Raw genomic sequence first — 18,396 nt, forward strand, 5'->3', positions numbered from 1 at the left:
CATGGAGAAAGAAACACTGTGAAAGCAGGCTTGTGCAGTCGGCATAGAGACGGCGAAAAGGAACATTACATGTAGCCGACGAATGGTTTCATGGGCTCTGCTTCTTTGGTGGCGCCGGCAAGGATGTTCTCTGATGGAGAAGCGTGCACATAATCTGCTTCTAACCCTGCTGACGACTATCTCTGAATGGTTATCTCGTGTGCTTTGTTCGGTAAGTTGAAATATCTTGGCGGATCAGAGACGGAGAACTGGAACACAGCGTGCGCTTGGCGCCATCGTGGGAAGTATATGGGCCATCATGAAGACCAAGTACGCTGCCAGAATCAGTAGACCTTTGTTGAGGCTCCCAGTCTTACAGACACTAACGAGGTTGCAATGCGTGAGGAGTGGCAGCACGTTTCTTTTCACACGCGATCTAATTATGGTGGCTTGAAGCGAAAGATACGTGCTGCAATTGTGTAGTTTGCTCACACTACTCTCCGCTGCTGATGTGAGCAAAAAAATCAGAGCTGCTAGGCTTTCGGGAGCCATGCGCTGCTTATTAGAAAAGAAGAAGCGAGAGCGTCCGCTATTAGCAGACCGTTGGTCCGCAGCTGTGCGCAGCGTCGTCCCCGAGTCAGTGACCCTGGCGCGCAGTCAGCGCCCTCGGCGCGGGTCCACTGTCCCCTGGGCGATCCCCTTGACAGCGAGCCTGGAGTCCAGATAAAGGTGTCCGCTGCGCCGTCTGCGCCGCAGGCACCGACCCAAGGAGCGCGCGGAGAGCAAAACAAACAGCCTACGCGTCTCCCCGCATATAAATACACGCGCGCACGTGCGACGTACGAAGCCGGATATATACGACGGGAGACTCCTCGAAGGGGGTGCGTGGCCCTTTCAGAAAGCGCCGCCGTCCGCACCTGGCTTCTCAGACGTCAGCCCATAAAGGGCCAAGGCACGCCGCCCTTGAGCGGCTCGCCAGCACTTGGGCGTGCAAGGGTGTCTGCTGCTGCCGGTCGGCCAAGTGCAGATGCGCTCTCGGCGTTGGGACGCAACGGGGTCTTTTAGCGGCTGTTTATTCGTGCTTGTATGCGTTGCAGTGACCGCAGAACTTGACTCCCGAATGCTGCCAATAACTGCAAAGCAGGTGTCGAAGGTGTTGAAGGGAAGCCAGCAGGTTTGTCTGGCGGCCTGGTACAGAGCAACACTGCAGCATTTCGACGGGGCGGACCAGACACAACGCTTACTGCGAAATGTCTGCGCTGCCTGGCACATATATATATATATATATATATATATATATATATATATATATATATATATATATATATATATATATGAGCAAACAAGGGAAGGGGAATAAGGGGCTCGTTATAAATATGAGAGAAGCCAACAGCCACGGATCCCACACCGGTGGCATGTGGTTGTTTTTTCTTCTGCTTTTCTAATCAATTACCTTTAAGCGACAACATATTCAGTAATATTCTTACTTGATCAAAACCACAAAAAAATAAATTAATTAAAAAATCCCCTGTGCACCTTGGTTTCTGTGGCTGTTGGCTTCTCTTATATATATATAGTGTGTGTGGGGGGGGGGGGGGCAGGAGCTAACGTTTACCGAAACTTGGGAGCATAGGGGATGTTTTTAGTCTATGGTTTTGATCAATGGGATCGAGATTAATGGTGTAAATATTTTATTGCTTAAAGATAATTGATTAGAAAGCAGAAGAAAAATAACTACATGTCGCCGGTGGGATCTGAACCCACGACCTCTGAATTTCGCGTCCGGTGCTCTACCAAATCACCTATGGTGACGCGCATGACAGGCGCCTGTACAATCTTATGCTTTCGGAAGCATTTACTTGTAGTGTAACCGAACATTGAGAGTGTTCACCGGCGGCATGTGGTTGTTTTTATGCGAAGCATACTACTTTAGCTACCACTTCAGCCCTTCACCGTGGTTATGCGCCTCCAAATCACGTGATACATGACGTCACACCACGTGACACGATGACGTCACGACAGTGGAGAAACGGGCGCCCACCTCGCGCCGTCGCTGTGGTTGTGCGCCTCCAAATCACGTGATACATGACGTCGCACCACGTGACACGATGGCGTCACGACAGTAGAGAAACGGGGGCCCACCTCGCGCCGTCGCTGTGGTTGTGCGCCTCCAAATCACGTGACACTATGATGCCACACCACGTGACACGATGACGTCACGGCAGTGGAGAAACGGGGGCCCACCTCGCGCCGTCGCTGTGGTTGTGCGCCTCCAAATCACGTGATACATGACGTCACACCACGTGACACGATGACGTCACGACAGTGGAGAAACGGGGGCCCACCTCGCGCCGTCGCTGTGCGCCTCCGAATTACGCGACACGATGATGCTTCGCATTCTCCAGGCTTAACCAAGATAAGCCTCAGCCATTTTTTCGTCTGCTTTCTGATCAGTTATCTTTAAGCGATAAAATAGGTGCACTATCAATGTCCATTGATCAACACCAGAAAGTATAAAAAAGTAAAAAAAAAAACATCCCCTAAGCTCCTTGGTTTCGCGGACTGTTGGCTTCCTTCATGTATTTTATAACGAGCACCTCTTTTCCCATCCAGAAAACGCCGCGGTAGGTACCGTTTAGTGGTGCTGGCATTGCCGTCATATGGTCCATTTTCTAAGCGGCTTTCAGAGAAGCGACCTCGACCGCGAGACATTTTTCGGAGACACTGTGTGGCCGCGTGCGGTTTCTCACGAAGAAATGACCGGGCAGACCTGAAGTTGAAGAATTGAGCTTCCGCTGCCCAGCCGCGTGCCAGATGTCGCTGGGATGCCGACCATCCCTCCTGTCGTACACAGTCCAGCCTACGGACCACAGGTCAGCGATGCATGAAATCTGCGCGACGCGTGCGCATGCTTCCGCATGAGTCGTGCAAGACGCCGCTCGTTGTACTGCTACGCTACAAAAACAAAACACGAAAGAATGAACGATGCGTCTCCGGCAGCCTGGCCGCTTCGAATGCTGCGCTGTTCAATGCCGTCTGCAAATGGTGAAATCTCCAGGGAGAGCCCAGACGGAAATAAATCGCGGCAGAGCTATCGGCGTATCTATATATCCATCTGTGCCCGTGATGCTATAGCTGTTGCGACACTCCCTTTGTTACGCCACACCACGCATGGGAGAGGTGCCCCCACGAAAACCAACGGCGGGAGGCGGCTGGGGAGGAGGATAAGCTCGAGATGAAGGTGAATGGGAGGCCTCTGGCTCCTCCGTGCCCGCGCGCGTGTCTGGATTCCGCAATAAATGACGCTCTTCAGCGGCAACCGCGCAACCTTGAAACGCGCCCGCACTGCGGAGGCTGTTCCAGCAGCCACGCGGCGGTATAGCCAAAGACGGCGCTCTATTTCGAGTGAGGTGCGCAACTAACATCCGCCCCTGCGCCGCTGCAGCCGCGGACGGCGGCGGCGAGAGCAGTTACGTAGTTGCGTGCACCGCTTGTCGCAATCGTTTCCAGCGTCACCACGTTCCCAGAAGGGCTCAGCGCGCGCGTAGACTCGGCAGGACGCGTGTGCGCATTTATGAACCCAAAAGTCTCGCATATACGCGTGCATCATCTTATGCCTTATGGCATAAAATATTATGGTTTGTGGCACTCGATCGACATGGACCATTACACTACCATAACTGTATTCTCTACAACTTTGGCGGCTGCTGTATTATCTTCTGCGCGCTGTGTCGAGAAGATAATTCCAAGAGCGCACGCGTTTACACTCAAGTCCTGGAAGTTCTTCCTTGCACCGATGAAACCTTCTTCAAATACTTGCGCATCGTATGCCTTTCCTTACACCAGCTCGCATGACTAGGCATTTCATTCTATTCGTTTAAACCGCCGCCGTGGTTCAGTAGTTATGATGCTCGGCTGCTGACCCGAAGGACGCGGGTTCGATACCGGCCGCGGCGGTCACATTTCGATGGAGGCGAAGTACTTGAGGCTCGTGTATACTGTGCGATGTCAGTGCACGTTAAAGAACCCCAGGTGGTCGAATAAGTCGCTTTGGGACGTAAAACCCCATAGACCATAAACCATTCTATTCGTTTGAAATGAGCGCGCTTGTCGGGTCTCGTGAGTGCCGAGGCGATCTTGCTGGAAGCGCACTCCTGGAAAGTGCCACCGCATGGTTATGGAGCCCAGTTGAAGGCGGTGCCCCTCCCAGAGCGCACCCTATAGCTTTGGTGAAAGACCCAGCGAGAGGCCGGTCACTCTCGGGCGCGGGTTCACGTTTCCTCCCCACAGACAGCGCGGCTTGTAGCTGCGCTGCACGCAATTGGCACGAAGAGGGAAACGCATATAAATGCGTCTCGGCTCGAGAGAACGCCTGGCTTGGATGACCGAGCGTGCGCGCTGTAGCCTGAAGGGCGGCAGCAGACGAGTCGCGTGGTCGCTGTCGCGTGACTCTCCCTCTTCCCGCCGGGGCTGCGCCGTCAGGCTTTCGCTTTCGCCGAGAAAGCTTCGCTGCTCGATCTGGAATGAGCGGGAAAATGTGTTACATCGATCCGCGTCGCCAGCTCTGACGTTCCTTGAACGGAAACCCCGTATGTTGCTGTTCGGGTCTGGATCAACGATGTGGACGCCTAAGTGCGGACCTTCGTACTCGTAATACACTCGGGGAATCGAAGCGCCGCGTGCCAGCAGAGCAAGGCGTGTTTCTGCGGCCCGAGCGTAATAAATAAAGCAAAGCGAACGAGAGATGGGGACGACCAACCACGGGTCTTCGGTTTACGCTTTGGCAAATACACGAGGTCGATCAGCTTGCGCTGCTCACCCTCATTACCGCGGGTGTGATCGTCATCAATTTTTGTTGCGAAAGCAACACTACTCGAGTCGCCGAGCCATTTCGCGGAGCTGAGGAAAGGCCATACTGCGCATGCGCGAGGAGCAGGGACGTCACACGGCGCACAGCTGGCGCGCCGCCGCCGTCGCTGCGCGAGTGACTCAGGGGTGCCGCCGCCGCTCTCGCGAGTTGAGCATGCGCAGTTGTGGCGCATAGCTAGCGTGCCGGGGCCGCCGCCGCGCGCTCTCCATCGCCCCTCTCTCTCTCTCTCCGCGTTGCTTTCGCAACCCTCCAGGTTTAACCAGACCTAAACCACTGCCATTTTTTTTTTCAAACTGCCGCGAATATTACGATGTTTCTCCACCGAGTTTATTTCGGACGTGTTGCGTATACACACTTTGCATAACGCTGCCCGACTACTCCGATAGTCCAGACCCGTGCGGGAGTCTCGCATGCACCATATGAAGCGAGCCCAGTGGCCTCCCCGGGGTGCAGGCATGGCTCGCGCAGCCGAAGCTCATCCTGCGGCGTCGCCCGGGATCCAGTCTCCTTTTGACGCCTCGGCGCATCCTTCTCCGCTGCTTTTCGAGAGATACCGATGGGAATCCTCGCAGTTGAACGGTGCTGCACGCCACTTGTTGAAAGCGGAAGGAATTGGAGGGTGCTGCTGGATGGTGGGCGTGGGGCCTAGCACTTCCCCGGACCGAATTGGCCGTATAGCGCACTTACACCCACCCTCCCCCGATGGAAATATGGCGCACAGTTCAGCAGCGTGGTACAGGATGCGAGCTCGCGCGGGAACCACAACGCTGCAAAATAGCAATTAGCGCAACGCCGTGTTTCGCCTTTTCGTTGAGAGCAGAAGTTCGCGTACTAAAGAGTTTGCTTTCGAAGTCCCCGTTCTTTCTGCCTGGTCTTTAGTTGTCCGCTTGTCGTCGCAGCGATATGATAACATAAAGTTGAATTTCGATAACTAGTACTCGCTTAATTCGGCCTTCCGACTTACTCGAAGTGGCGCATCGGTCCCGTCAAAGTCAGCTGTAATAAAAGAGCCCCCTTTTATTCGAACTCCGCTTAATTCCAGCAGACTTTTGGTACCCTTCGAATTCGAATTGTCGAGAGTCGACTAACAGGATCGAAAGTCACACTGCGCACACTTCGTTTTTCTCGTACGGCTTTCTCCACTTGCATCTTACGTGTAATCTTCTCAGGTGCGTACTTTCTGTTGTATCAAATATATAAGAAAAATGCACGATGAGGAATAAAACTGATCTGCGCACCGGTACAAGCGAGTCTGCGCAGACGCTGCCGTCGCGCTGGTAGGGGGCAGCAACATAGCGGCTGACCGACGCGCAGTGGTCGTCAGAGTGCTGAGCGTGTGCCGTCGCTTTGATTCCTTGCAGGTTGCTCCCTCGGCAAACCCCCATTTTAGACGTGAGCAGGAATCCCGAACTCAGGGTCCTCGGCTCGCGGGATGCTCGTCACGCGACGCCCTTCCCCTTCCACCCCGGAGCACCGGTGTGTTGCGATAAGGCCTTGCGATTTGACAGCGTACTATCGCGATGGAAAGAAACGCGAATAACGCGGCGCCTCCGCTTTTCGAATTTCTTTTCATCGCGCTTTTACCTGGGGGGTAAGAAAAAGACGTTAGAGTCGCCCTAGAATGCATCACGGTCGACTCTAGCGTCTTTTTGCTACCAGCTAAGTAAAAGCGTAATGAAAAGAAATTCGAACAGCGGAGCGCCTGTAGGCTCCGCACTGTGCGCGTTTCTTTCTATCGCCCCTGTACATGCACCGGCACCGAAACAGAGTGCGTTCTTTCACTTTACACTCCTCCCGTGTGGTGTGGCGCGGTTAGCTTTTCACTGTATTGTTGCGGACAGAGTTGCCGCCGTTGAAACGTTTTTAGTGCGCTAGCATGGAGGCCTTCACTCGCCGATGTTTGTCTGAAGCTCGCTTGGCCTTGAAAACCGAGCTTCGAACCGAAACCGAAGTGAAAACCGAAGTGCTAACGTATCTAATTCGCATTTGGCCTAACCACGCTCCGCCATTTTTCTCTGTCACTACCAGAGAACAGTCAGTCTGCAGACGCGCACGCTGCCTACACTAGCCCATATTTATAAATTTACGCCGGCACCCCCCACATGCACCTTGTGCTCCCACCCCAAGGCCACATTCTCCTATCCTGCTCGCCGGGCCGGTGCCTCTTCGAACCTGGGACTCTGGGAGACCTCACTGCGGCCAGCGGATCTGGTCAGGCAGAAAATCGCCGTCAGCCGGGCCGCATACCTCATGGACCGACACCACATGAACGTTTAGACCGTGAGTGGGGTCGTGCGGAGGCCCAGGGGGCCTACTTGCCTTGAATTTTCTTCCAAAAAAGTTTTTACCACCACCACCTCAGCAGCGTGTGTTAGAGGTTCAACCGTGCTTGTCAGTAGGTCAAAAGGAAACGCAAGAGAATTATAGTTGCAACCATACTTCTTGACGTTTTTCTGACGATACTTCTTCGAAGTCATCACGCAATCGGGTAACTTCGCACCCTCGATGGCGTTACGTTATTCACCCTGTTGCAGAAACGAAAAACCATCTCATTACTCACAAGCGAAAGTCGCTCACGGGAGTCGTGGCGCATAATTAACCCAGCATTTCGAGAATTAACCTAAATTTAGCTCGAAGGTTTTGGTTGGCTTGCAGCTCACGAAGAACTGAATTTAGCCTGGAGGAAATGGTAGTCCTGGCATAGTTAATTCACAGGTACCGCTTCTTGCTATTGAAAAAAATCCTTGTTAATGCGAGGATACAAGGGACCGCGCAGATCGCATATTTTCCCAAATACGTCCCCTGCTCGTGGCGATCTACGCGCCGCACCACCAAGGTACAAGTCATCGTGTGACTCCAACGACTAGCGACGCATAAATAACAAAAACGGCGCCCAGATGCGAGCGATTTTCGTCCAACCGTCACCTACGCCACCTTCGCAAGAGTTGGACACCGCCATCTCTCCGAAGCCGGGAATTATAGTTAGAGGGAGGGGGGGTTCAACGTCCCAACGCGACTAAGGCTATGAGGGGCGCCGTAGTGAAGGGCTCCGGAAATTTCAACCACCTGGGGTTCTTTAACGTGCACCGACATCGCACAGTACACGGGCCTAATAACATTAATTACGAAAGATACACCCGGACTCAGGTTTAGGATAATGCTGACGCCCTCTCTGTGTGTTTGCCGGCTCGTAGTTCTACAGCTTCCTCGTTTTAACGGCAGTACCAGAAAAGGAGAAAAACAATCCGGGGAGGGATCCGTCGGGGAATCCGGCGCCGGGCGTCCTGGGGCGTTCTCGTACCCTCTTTCCGGGTCAAGGTTGGAGCTTTCAAGAGCAGCGATAAATATCCGAAACCTAGTGAGTGCAATGGAAGGCGAGCGAAAAAAAAAAAGAGTGAGAAGAAGGCGATCAACCTCGTTGGCAAAAGCGGCAAGGAAATCGCGCCCGGCTAGCTCACAGGCGAGCTGCACGGCCGCAGCTGCAGAGATATACAACGTCGTAGCGCCGGCGTGGACGCGGAGCATTCTTGATCTTCTTTAGCGCGCGGATCCTTTTGGGGGCACGCGAACGCCCGTTTTGCTTTTTGCTCAATCGGCTTCTCCGCTTGCGCCGTGTTCTTTGCGCAATCACCGAGTCACGTCAGCCGCCCGCGCTAGACGAGCGAGGGGTGAGAGTGGGGTTCGGGTTCATTCGCACTCGAAGAAGAGGCCTCATAAACCCACTCGCCTTGTTGGCAGTGCCCGAGCCGCAGCTATTGTGCCTCGCTTAGCGCGTGTGCTGAGGAGGTCGGCCACGGGCCGTCGTGCGAAGTTTGGTGTGTCGCCACGTTCTCCTCAAAACCCCGTATGGAGCTCACATATCAACTCTGTCTCCTTCGCTTTATATTTTGATTTACTCGAGATTTACTGAAGAAAACTCTTCGCCCTTTTATGCGAAGCATACTAGCCGCACAACCGAGCTCTTCCTTGCCGCGCCGCGCGCGGCCGCGTAGCTACCACTTGACCTACATCGGCGCACCACGTGATATGACGTCTCAACAGCTGTGAAAGCTGGGGCTCAACTCGTGCTCTCGCTTGCGGACGCGCAGCCTCCACCGGCGGCCTAACTCCCGCTCCTTCCGCTAGGGGCGCTGACGTCACAACAGCTGTGAAAGCTGGGGCTCAACTCGTGCGCTCGCTTGCGGACGCGCAGCCTCCGCCGGCGGTATGCTTCGCATCCTAGGCTTAACCATAAGCTAAGCCAGGCCATTTTTTTTCTTCTCTTCTCGAATGAAGCAGAGAGAACGTAATATGAGCGTGGTGTGTGTGTGTGTGTGTGTGTGTGTGTGTGGGGGGGGGGTGATGTGGGTGGGTGAACGCTGAAGGTCGTTTTTTTTTCGCAAGACTAAGGATACATGATTGCTTATGTCAACATTCGCATTTCTCACAAGCTGCGCAGACCCAACGCGGCAGCACAAGGCACTTACCGCTCCTGCTCAGCGATCACGAGGCGCCCCGCATCAGACTCCCGCCGCGGTTCACGCGGTGAGCTCCGAGCGGAGTAACGCACTGGGGGGCTGCCTTCGAGACACGCTGACTGGGGATCGGCTGTGCATTCATTCTGAAGCCTGTCAAAACACAGATCCCCTGCCCAGGACATTCGACACCGTGCAGCATAAACCACGCGTTCAGGAGGTGTGCCCGTACCCGTATCTGGACTCTAAACCTAACCGCTCGTCCTGTGTTCTTTTCGTTCTTAAGTCTCGTCCAAGTTCGCGGTTATTCCTCCTCTCTAAACCTAAACTCCCCAAGCCTCGGCATCAGACGGGCAACGAGCGAGAACTTCCGAGAAGAATGTGATCCGCAGACAGGCGCGCTGGGGAGAACACCAAGCGGTAAGCCGACCAAGCTTCGAGTGAGGTCGAGGAAAGACGAACGAGGCGCCGACAGAACGAGACGCGTCAGCACGGTCCTCCGACGCTCTGCAGACCCTCTGAACCTCCTTAAATTTTAATGATCGAGTTTGCTTTATTCGTGTACCCGGCTAAGTTCTAATAAACCAGTTTGTTTCTAATGAATCCGGCAACTTGAATGCTGACATGGCGCAGCCGACAGGATCTACAGAGCCGTCTTCCGTGAACGAAGGACGAGCCGACATCATGGACACCAGCAGACCGCCCATGGTGAGCTCAGAGTCCACGCTGATTCAGTCCCTGCTTGCATCGACAACACGCAACGCGTTGACCAACTTGAAGAAATGGCAACTGGTGGAAGAGCTCCGATACCGAGGACTTTCGTGCAGCGGCCGCAAGAACGACATCGTGACGCGGATCATGGACAACAACGCTCGCCGAAAAGGCTAAATTTGAGAGAGTGCTGACCGAAAGAGATCATCTGTGGAGGCTTCTTGCTCAACGACGAGCTTCACACGATACGAGTGACAGCACAGAGCAGCAGCCACTGTCGACACGGGCCAGCAACGAAACGGGCTTCCAACGACAAAAAGGGCCCCTCGTCCTTGTTGTGGACCCCACGTTGCAACCACGAGTCGGGCCCCGCGCCCCTGCCACGGACACTACAGTGCAGCAGCCGGTGTCACCGAAAGCGAGCCACGAAACGGGCTCCCTGCGACACGACGGACCTCGCGCCCGTGCCACGGACACTACGGTGCAGCAGCCGGTGTCGCCGCAAGCGGACCACGAAACGGGCTCCCTGCGACACGACGGACCCCGTTCCCTTGCCACGGACACTACGGTGCAGCAGCCGGTGTCACCGAAAGCGAGCCACAAACGGGCTCCCAACGACACGACGGACCTCGCGCCCGTGCCATGGACACTACAGTGCAGCAGCCGGTGTCACCGAAAGCGAGCCACGAAACGGGCTCCCTGCGACACGACGGACCCCGTTCCCTTGCCACGGACACTACGGTGCAGCAGCCGGTGTCGCCGCATGCGGACCACGAAACGGGCTCCCTGCGACGCGACGGACCCCGTTCCCTTGCCATGGACACTACGGTGCAGCACCCGGTGTCACCGAAAGCGGGCCACAAACGGGCTCCGTGCGACACGACGGACCCCGTTCCCTTGCCACGGACACTACGGTGCAGCAGCCGAAAGCGGGCCACAAACGGGCTCCCTGCGACACGACGGACCCCGTTCCCTTGCCACGGACACTACGGTGCAGCAGCCGGTGTCGCCGCAAGCGGGCCACAAACGGGCTCCCAACGACACGACAAACCACGCGCCCGTGCCACGGACACTACGGTGCAGCAGCCGGTGTCACTGAAAGCGAGCCACGAAACGGGCTCCCAACGACACGACGGACATCGCGCCCGTGCCACGGACACTACGGTCCAGCAGCCGGTATCGCCGCAAGCGGACCACGAAACGGGCTCCCTGCGACACGACGGACCCCGTTCCCTTGCCACGGACACTACGGTGCAGCAGCCGGTGTCACCGAAAGCGGGCCACAAACGGGCTCCCAACGACACGACGGACCACGCGCCCGTGCCACGGACACTACGGTGCAGCAGCCGGTGTCAATGAAAGCGAGCCACGAAACGGGCGCCCAACGACACGACGGACCTCGCGCCCGTGCCACGGACACTACGGTCCAGCAGCCGGTGTCGCCGCAAGCGGACCACGAAACGGGCTCCCTGCGGCACGACGGACCCCGTTCCCTTGCCACGGACACTACGGTGCAGCACCCGGTGTCACCGAAAGCGAGCCACGAAACGGGCTCCCAACCACACGACGGACCTAGCGCCCGCGTGCCACGGACACAATGGTGCAGCAGCTGGTGTCACCGCAAGCGGACCACGAAACGGGCTCCCTACGACACGATGTACCCCGCGCCCTTGCCACGGACACTACGGTGCAGCACCCGGTGTCACCGAAAGCGAGCCACGAAACGGGCTCCAAACGACACGACGGACCTAGCGCCCGTGCCACGGACACAACGGTGCAGCAGCCGGTGTCGCCGCCAGCGGGCCTCGAAACGGGCTCACTACGACACGATGTACCCCGCGCCCTTGCCACGGACGCTACGGTGCAGAAGCCAGCGTCACCGAAAGCGAGCCACGAAACGGGCTCCCTACGACACGACGGACCCCGCGCCCCTGCTCCGGACATTGCGGTGCAGCAGTCAGTGTCGCGTGTCGCCGCAAGCGAACCACGAAACGGGCTCCCTACGACACGATGTACCTCGCTCCCCTACCTCGGAGACTGCGGTGCAGCAGCCACTACCGACACGAGTTGGCCATGAGACGTGCTTCCAACGACACAGCGCTCATTTCGCCTCTGCTACGGACACAGCAGTGCAGCGACCACTGCCAATGCGAGCTGGCCCATCCATAAAGCCAACGCCGCGACGAAAGCACGGCAGGATGCGGAACGATCCAACAAGCCCGACGCCCTGGACCAATTGAAACGTAACGAACGAGACAAACACGGCAGTCCGCATATTTCGTATCTGGCCCCCAGATGGAAACGACGCATTCGTACTGGTGAGCATCACGGTACAAGCCCAGCGCCCTAGACCAATTAAGAAACGTAACGAACGAGACAAACATGGCACTTCGCGCAAGTCGCATCGGCTCCCTAGATGGAAGCGAAGGCGTAATCGGACGAACTCGACGCAAGACACAAGTTACGTGGTAAAGAGCACCCAGCACATCAACGAATTACTTTCGACAGCGTGCGCCTGAGGACAGGCCCAAATTTTGAAAGGGCCGTGTCAGCATTCGTATTTCTAACAAGCCAAGCGGACCCAACGCGGCAGCAGACACTTAACGCTCCTGCCCAGCGATCACGAGGCGCCCCGCATCAGACTCCCTCCGCGGTTCACGCGGTGAACTCCAAGCGGCGTAACGCATTGGGGGGCTGCCTTCGAGCCACGCTGACTGGGGATCGGCTGCGCATTCATTCTGAAGCCTGTCAAAACACAGACTCCCTGCCCAGGACATTCGACACCGTGCCACATAAACTACGCTTTCATGAGGGGTACCCGTGCCCAGGCTCGCATCTGGACTCTAAACCTAAACTCCCCAAGCCTCGGCATCACACTGGCAATGGGCAACAAGCCAGAACTTCCGAGAAGAATGTGATCCTCCGACAGGTGAGCTGGGGAGAACACCAAGCGAGGCAAGGAGAGAGAGGAGAGAGGAACGAGACTGGCACCATCAGCACTGTCCTCAAACACTCTGCAGATCCTCTGAACCTCCTTAAATTTTAGTGATCGAGTCTACTTTATTTGTGTATCTGGCTAAGTTCTAATAAACCACTTTGTTTTTAATGAATCTGGCCACGATTGCTGACGCTTATGGACCTGGACTGATAGCTGCAGCTGATTTAGTTTTTTGTGCTTTACTGCGGTTTCAAGTTAGCTGCCCAAATTTATTTCCCCTTTTATGCTCCTCATTTTCAGCGCAGTGTATAGTATGCTGTAAGCGGAGTAGTCTTTTACTGGTTTGTTCTTGAATCTGCGCTTCGAATGAATGAATGAATGAATGAATGAATCTTTCAGCAATGTCTTCAATCTAAGTTTCTCCGCTTGGCAGCCTCTCTTGTTTTGACGTCAAATGGTGCACTAAGCAATACAATGTCATTTACGAATGGCTTATCGGGTTTGAAACAACACTGTATCGTGTCTGCTCATTCGTATGGATCATGGCTTACTTCTCATGTCTCAAGAAAATGTATGGAGCCCGGCAGGCAGCTACGAATGTCACAAATGCACGGTAGAGCACGCCATTCCAGCGCTTCAGACAAGCGTGTTGACGTATGTAAATATACTCCCTATGAAACATATCAACAAATCGTAAATGCTACTTGTCAGTATGGCGAGTTTAGCAGGCCAGTTCTGTCACGTGCCTTGCTGTCACAGATTGAAACTCTATCAGATGAATTGAACTGAGCAGCGCCTTTGAGTGCCAACGTGGAGGAAAGAAATTTAGTAGTGGTCCTGCAAGGTGTTTGGATGGTGTGTACGTGTATTCTGGACGCGCAGTAGCCACAAAGGTCTTGCATTATTTATTTCACTTTCTGCACACGGTGCATTTCTAGTGGCTGCTTATTTTCCATCCATCCATCCATCCATCCATCCATCCGTCCGTCCGTCCCGAGTTCTTCATTCAGCGAAAGCTCACCGGAAAAAACATTGGCTGGGGCTTAGCTCGGTTAAGCCCGGATATCAGAAGCGAAAAGCTTTGGCGATGCCATGACTTAGCTTATGGTTTCCTAGCCGCAGTTGTGGCTTATCTTGCTGTTACACGGTTGCACTTGTAGATATTCCATGGCTTATCCTCACGGTGAAACATTGAGTTCAGCCATACATCACATACATGGTCTGTTCTGAAAGTAGTAGGACTGGTTTTTTCCTGGGCGAACGGGCAGACGAAAGGTTGTCTACGCGCGCAGGATCGGTGAAGGGGGATATTGGGAACGCTGCGGGAAATCAGTAGTCTGCTCTCGGCCGTTGAAGAGAGCAGGTCGCTTGTACTGTGGACCCCTGTCGAAACGCCTCGTCACGCAGAATCATGGAGTGTTTACTGGATCAGCGATACGGGATAAAATTTTGTGTAAAGCTTGGTAAAACGGGAAAAGAGACTAATGACATGATTAAGGAGGCCTACGGGGATGCTGCCATGGGTAGATCAGGTGTTTTTGAGTGGCACAAGTTGTTCCGAGAAGGTCAGGAAAGAGTGGAAGACGACGACCGCTCCGGACGCTCATCGATCAGCAAGACCAACGGAAATGTGTCGCGATGAAAAATTTACTTAACAGTGATCGCAGGATGAGTATCCAAGTTTTTGAGATCGTGACAGAAAACTTAGCCATGAGGAAAGTGTGCGCGATGTTGGTGTCGCGAGTGTTGTCAGAGGAGCAAAAGGCCAGCCGGAAAGTGATCTGCCAGGATCTTCTTCATCATGTGAATGAGGACCCAGACATTTTGGATAACGTAGTGACCTGTGACGTGACTTGGGCGTTTGAATACGACACGGAGAGCAAGCGGCAGAGCTCAGAATGGCCCACTCCTTCTTCCCCACGCCCCGCGAAAGAGGAAATCGAAGGAAAAGTCCATGCTCATTTGCTTTCTTGTTCGACATGGAGTCACCCACAAAGAGTTCGTACCACCCAGACAAACAGTTAATGCAGTTTTTTTACGTGGAAGTCCTCAGAAGACTGCGAAAACACATTGTTCGTGTCCACCCTGCCATCGCCAACAAATGATGGCTGCACCATGACAACGCGCCGAACCACACGGGGTTCCTTGTAAGGGAGTATCTTGCCTAGCACAAGGTGGCAACGCTGCCTCGCCCCCCCTAGGGCCCCGACTTGACACCGGCAGACTTTTTTCTATTCCCGAGAATAAAGTCGACGCTCAAGGAGAAGCATCACGGACCGGTAGAGGCGGTTCAACAGGCCATGACGAGGGAGCTATACAGCATTCCGGTCCAGGCGTTCCTGGAGGCGTACGAAAACTGGAAAACTCATTGGCAGCAGTGTGTAGATGCGAAAGGGTGCTCTTTTGAAAAATGCTAATCATTTGTACTATTATCATGAATAAAATTTAGAAAAAAAATTAGTCCTACTACTTTCAGAACAGACCCTGTACATCAACTTTATTCTGTTTACACATCACGACGCTCAGCGTCTCTTTGTCGCCGTGTAGCAAGGCGAGCCTCCCGCTCTTCCGGCATTTCAGCAGCTTGTTGAGCCCTACGTCTCGCATTTATTCGCTGCTTCTCGACCAATTTCCATGCCACCACTTCAGCATCGTCTTCCATGGCCACCTTCGCTCATCTCAGAGCACTCCTACATATATACCGACAGAGTCACAGCAGCTCCGACCACAGCCGCGCATGCGCAGAAGCGCGCGGCAGCAGCTAAAGGCCAACCGGCAGAGCCGCGGCGGCATGCGCCTCTCCTGTGACGTCACGGTTGTCGCAGAGTCACGGCAGCGGCGGCTCCGACCACCTGCGCCTCTCCTGTGACGTCACGCAGTTTGCGCATGCGCACCTGTGGCTTTTTCTGACGACAGGGCCCACGCTAGCCTCGATGTTGACTAGCCTAGTGAAGCTTTTTGCTTCAAAAGTTACCGAGGACACTTCAGACTACTTACGTTCTGTGAAGGTGAAAGCACTGACTTCTTAATCCACCCACAAATCCACTGTAATCCACCTTTAATCCACCACAATCCCAGTAATTTGAGTTAATCCCACATAATTTATCTGTAATCTATCACAATCCAGTGTAATTCAATTTAATTCACCCTAGTGCAACATAATCTAATGTAATCCACCCTAATCCAACTTGTCTGCTTATGTAATGCTGGTGATGTCATGAGGTCACGCAGGTTTTCGGACCGTCTGGCGTGGACAACACCCTGCATACACATACAGACGCCACCGGCTTTTCTCGTAATACAGCTCAAGAACGAAGCGGCGAATCCCCCTCTAAGGACCCCGCCTCCAACCAATGGCACTGGCCTACTGAGATGGCCACGCGATCAACCACATCGCACCTACAAGTATCACTTGGAGTGCCCTCTCCAAGTTCATCCGCTCGCACAAATAGTTCCTGAAGACGCTGTTATTTCCAGCGAGAATAAATGTTTGGTGACCATGTTGTGTGCCTGCTAGAGTTCAACACAAAAAGGACTGACTTAATTTATAACAGAATTATTGTGTTAACAAAGAAAAAGGATGTTAGTATGAACGAATGCATGATGTTGTGACAGTTGAGCATACGGCGAACAGCCGCAGGCTATGGCATGGTAAAAAATTAGGAGGACGCTTAAGCTTCGCCTTAAGAGCAGACATGATAGTGCCTTTTTCTTCTTTTTTTGTTATTTTTTAAATTACTATAGCATCAGCACACATCCCCAACACAATTTATTGTCATACACACCACAACGCGTTCACTTGGTGCCCCTCTAACACGCTTGAACCAACAACCCCTTGTGGCCGATTCAGATTCGACTTGCGAAGGCCATTGATAACATGCGCCAAGATTTTTGTTTGCAGTCTAGGAACGTGCATACATTGGGGATGTATTGCTTAAGGGCATTATACTATGCTACAAAGAGTCCCATACAAGGTTGATCGTAAACCATGAACTTACCAAACTCATTCTACTAATCTCGTCTGTCCGGCATGTGGGTTGTCCATTATCACCTCTGTTATTAGCTTTATATCTCAAACCCTTGTGCTTAGTCTAATCACATCCAAAACTATTCGAAGATTCTCACTTGATCAGTCGGAAATTAGGATTTTAGCCTATGCTGATGACGTTGCCCTTTTCTGTTCTGATAACTTGAGTGTGCTTGAAGCTTTGCATTAAGCAGCGCAGTTCCATGACTTCTCTGGCGCGGCTCTAAATTTGGAAAGATCTTAAGGATTCTGCTTGGGTTACTGGGGCATGAAACCTAATTGTTTTTGCGGCATAAGCTGGGACTCTGATTCCCTACAGTATCTTGGGGTTCCTCTTCATCAGGTCCAGAATAATGGGTCTTATTTGGGAGTCACAAATTCTTTCTGTGAGGCATCAAACGCAGGCAGGGTTAAGTCGGGAGCTTTTGATTTTTGCTCGGGCACAAGTGTTCATCGTCTTGGTTGCAAAGCTTGTCTATGCATTGCAAGTGATGCACTGTGCGAGGAAGAAGGTACAAGCGCTGCACAGACTATTCGCGACCTTTGTTTGGCGCTCTCAATGGGAGCATATGTGTAGAGACAATTTTTATTCTTGTCTCGAGTCTAGGTTTCCTGTAGGAGTTAGCTGATGCTTTTGATTTCTTGACTGTTCGCTTCTCGTTGCAATTTATGCGGCCTGTCAGAAGGAAGATGACAAAAGAACCAATAGAATCTCTATTCCCTGTGCCCATGTATCAGCAGCCTTACCTTGAGTAGGGTGTATTGCTTGGCAAGTTGGTTTGACATATTCAAATATGCAGCGCTGGCAGACGATGGGCGAAGAGAGGACAAAACACACTGGAGTTGCGCCGAACTATCAATTTTGATGTAAAAGGGAGATGATCCGCTGACGTTTGCAATTCTTCACCACGAGATGTTGTTGACAGCGATTATGTATCTAGCTTTGTCACTAAATTAGAATCTTTCTTCCATTCTGTTCCGTACCTTAAAAATGTGTTCGTTCCTTCAAGCCTTTGTCGAATTATGCGTTTGTTTGAGTATAACAATGATGCGCTAATATTCTGTACAAAGTGACACACATTGAGGATACCCCTGTAACCCAATCCCTGCATGGGCCTGTCAAAGCTCATACTATTGCTAAATAAGTAAAAAAAACAATATTAGTGATGCTAACACTATGTCAATAAATATAGCCAGCACATAGTGAAAGCTATGTCCAGCACAAGTGTCTGTGATAGCTTAGTGCCAACTGTGACAGCTCATCGCTTGCTGTCCATGCATATTTTAGCCGAAGCCTTCACAGCAGAGGGTTTGCTTTTGAGCCATGCAGTGAACACTGAAGGCACCCATAATGCTGTAAAGTTCTGCAATGCAAGAGAATCTTGTCCTAGCTTCCCAGCCTTTCAAGGCGCTTTTC

General features: G+C 53.2%; 1 protein-coding gene across 3 annotated transcripts in view; it reads left to right on the forward strand.

Moving 5' to 3' along the window:
- LOC149351761 (uncharacterized) overlaps window positions 1-18,396 on the forward strand; it is a 262,827-nt gene that overhangs the window by 169,845 nt on the left and 74,586 nt on the right. The gene's annotated exons all lie outside the window — the stretch shown is intronic.

The sequence above is a fragment of the Amblyomma mixtum genome, chromosome 3 (genome assembly GCF_055824585.1).
Source record: "Amblyomma mixtum isolate Tamu chromosome 3, ASM5582458v1, whole genome shotgun sequence".
NCBI classification, from domain to species: domain Eukaryota; kingdom Metazoa; phylum Arthropoda; class Arachnida; order Ixodida; family Ixodidae; genus Amblyomma; species Amblyomma mixtum.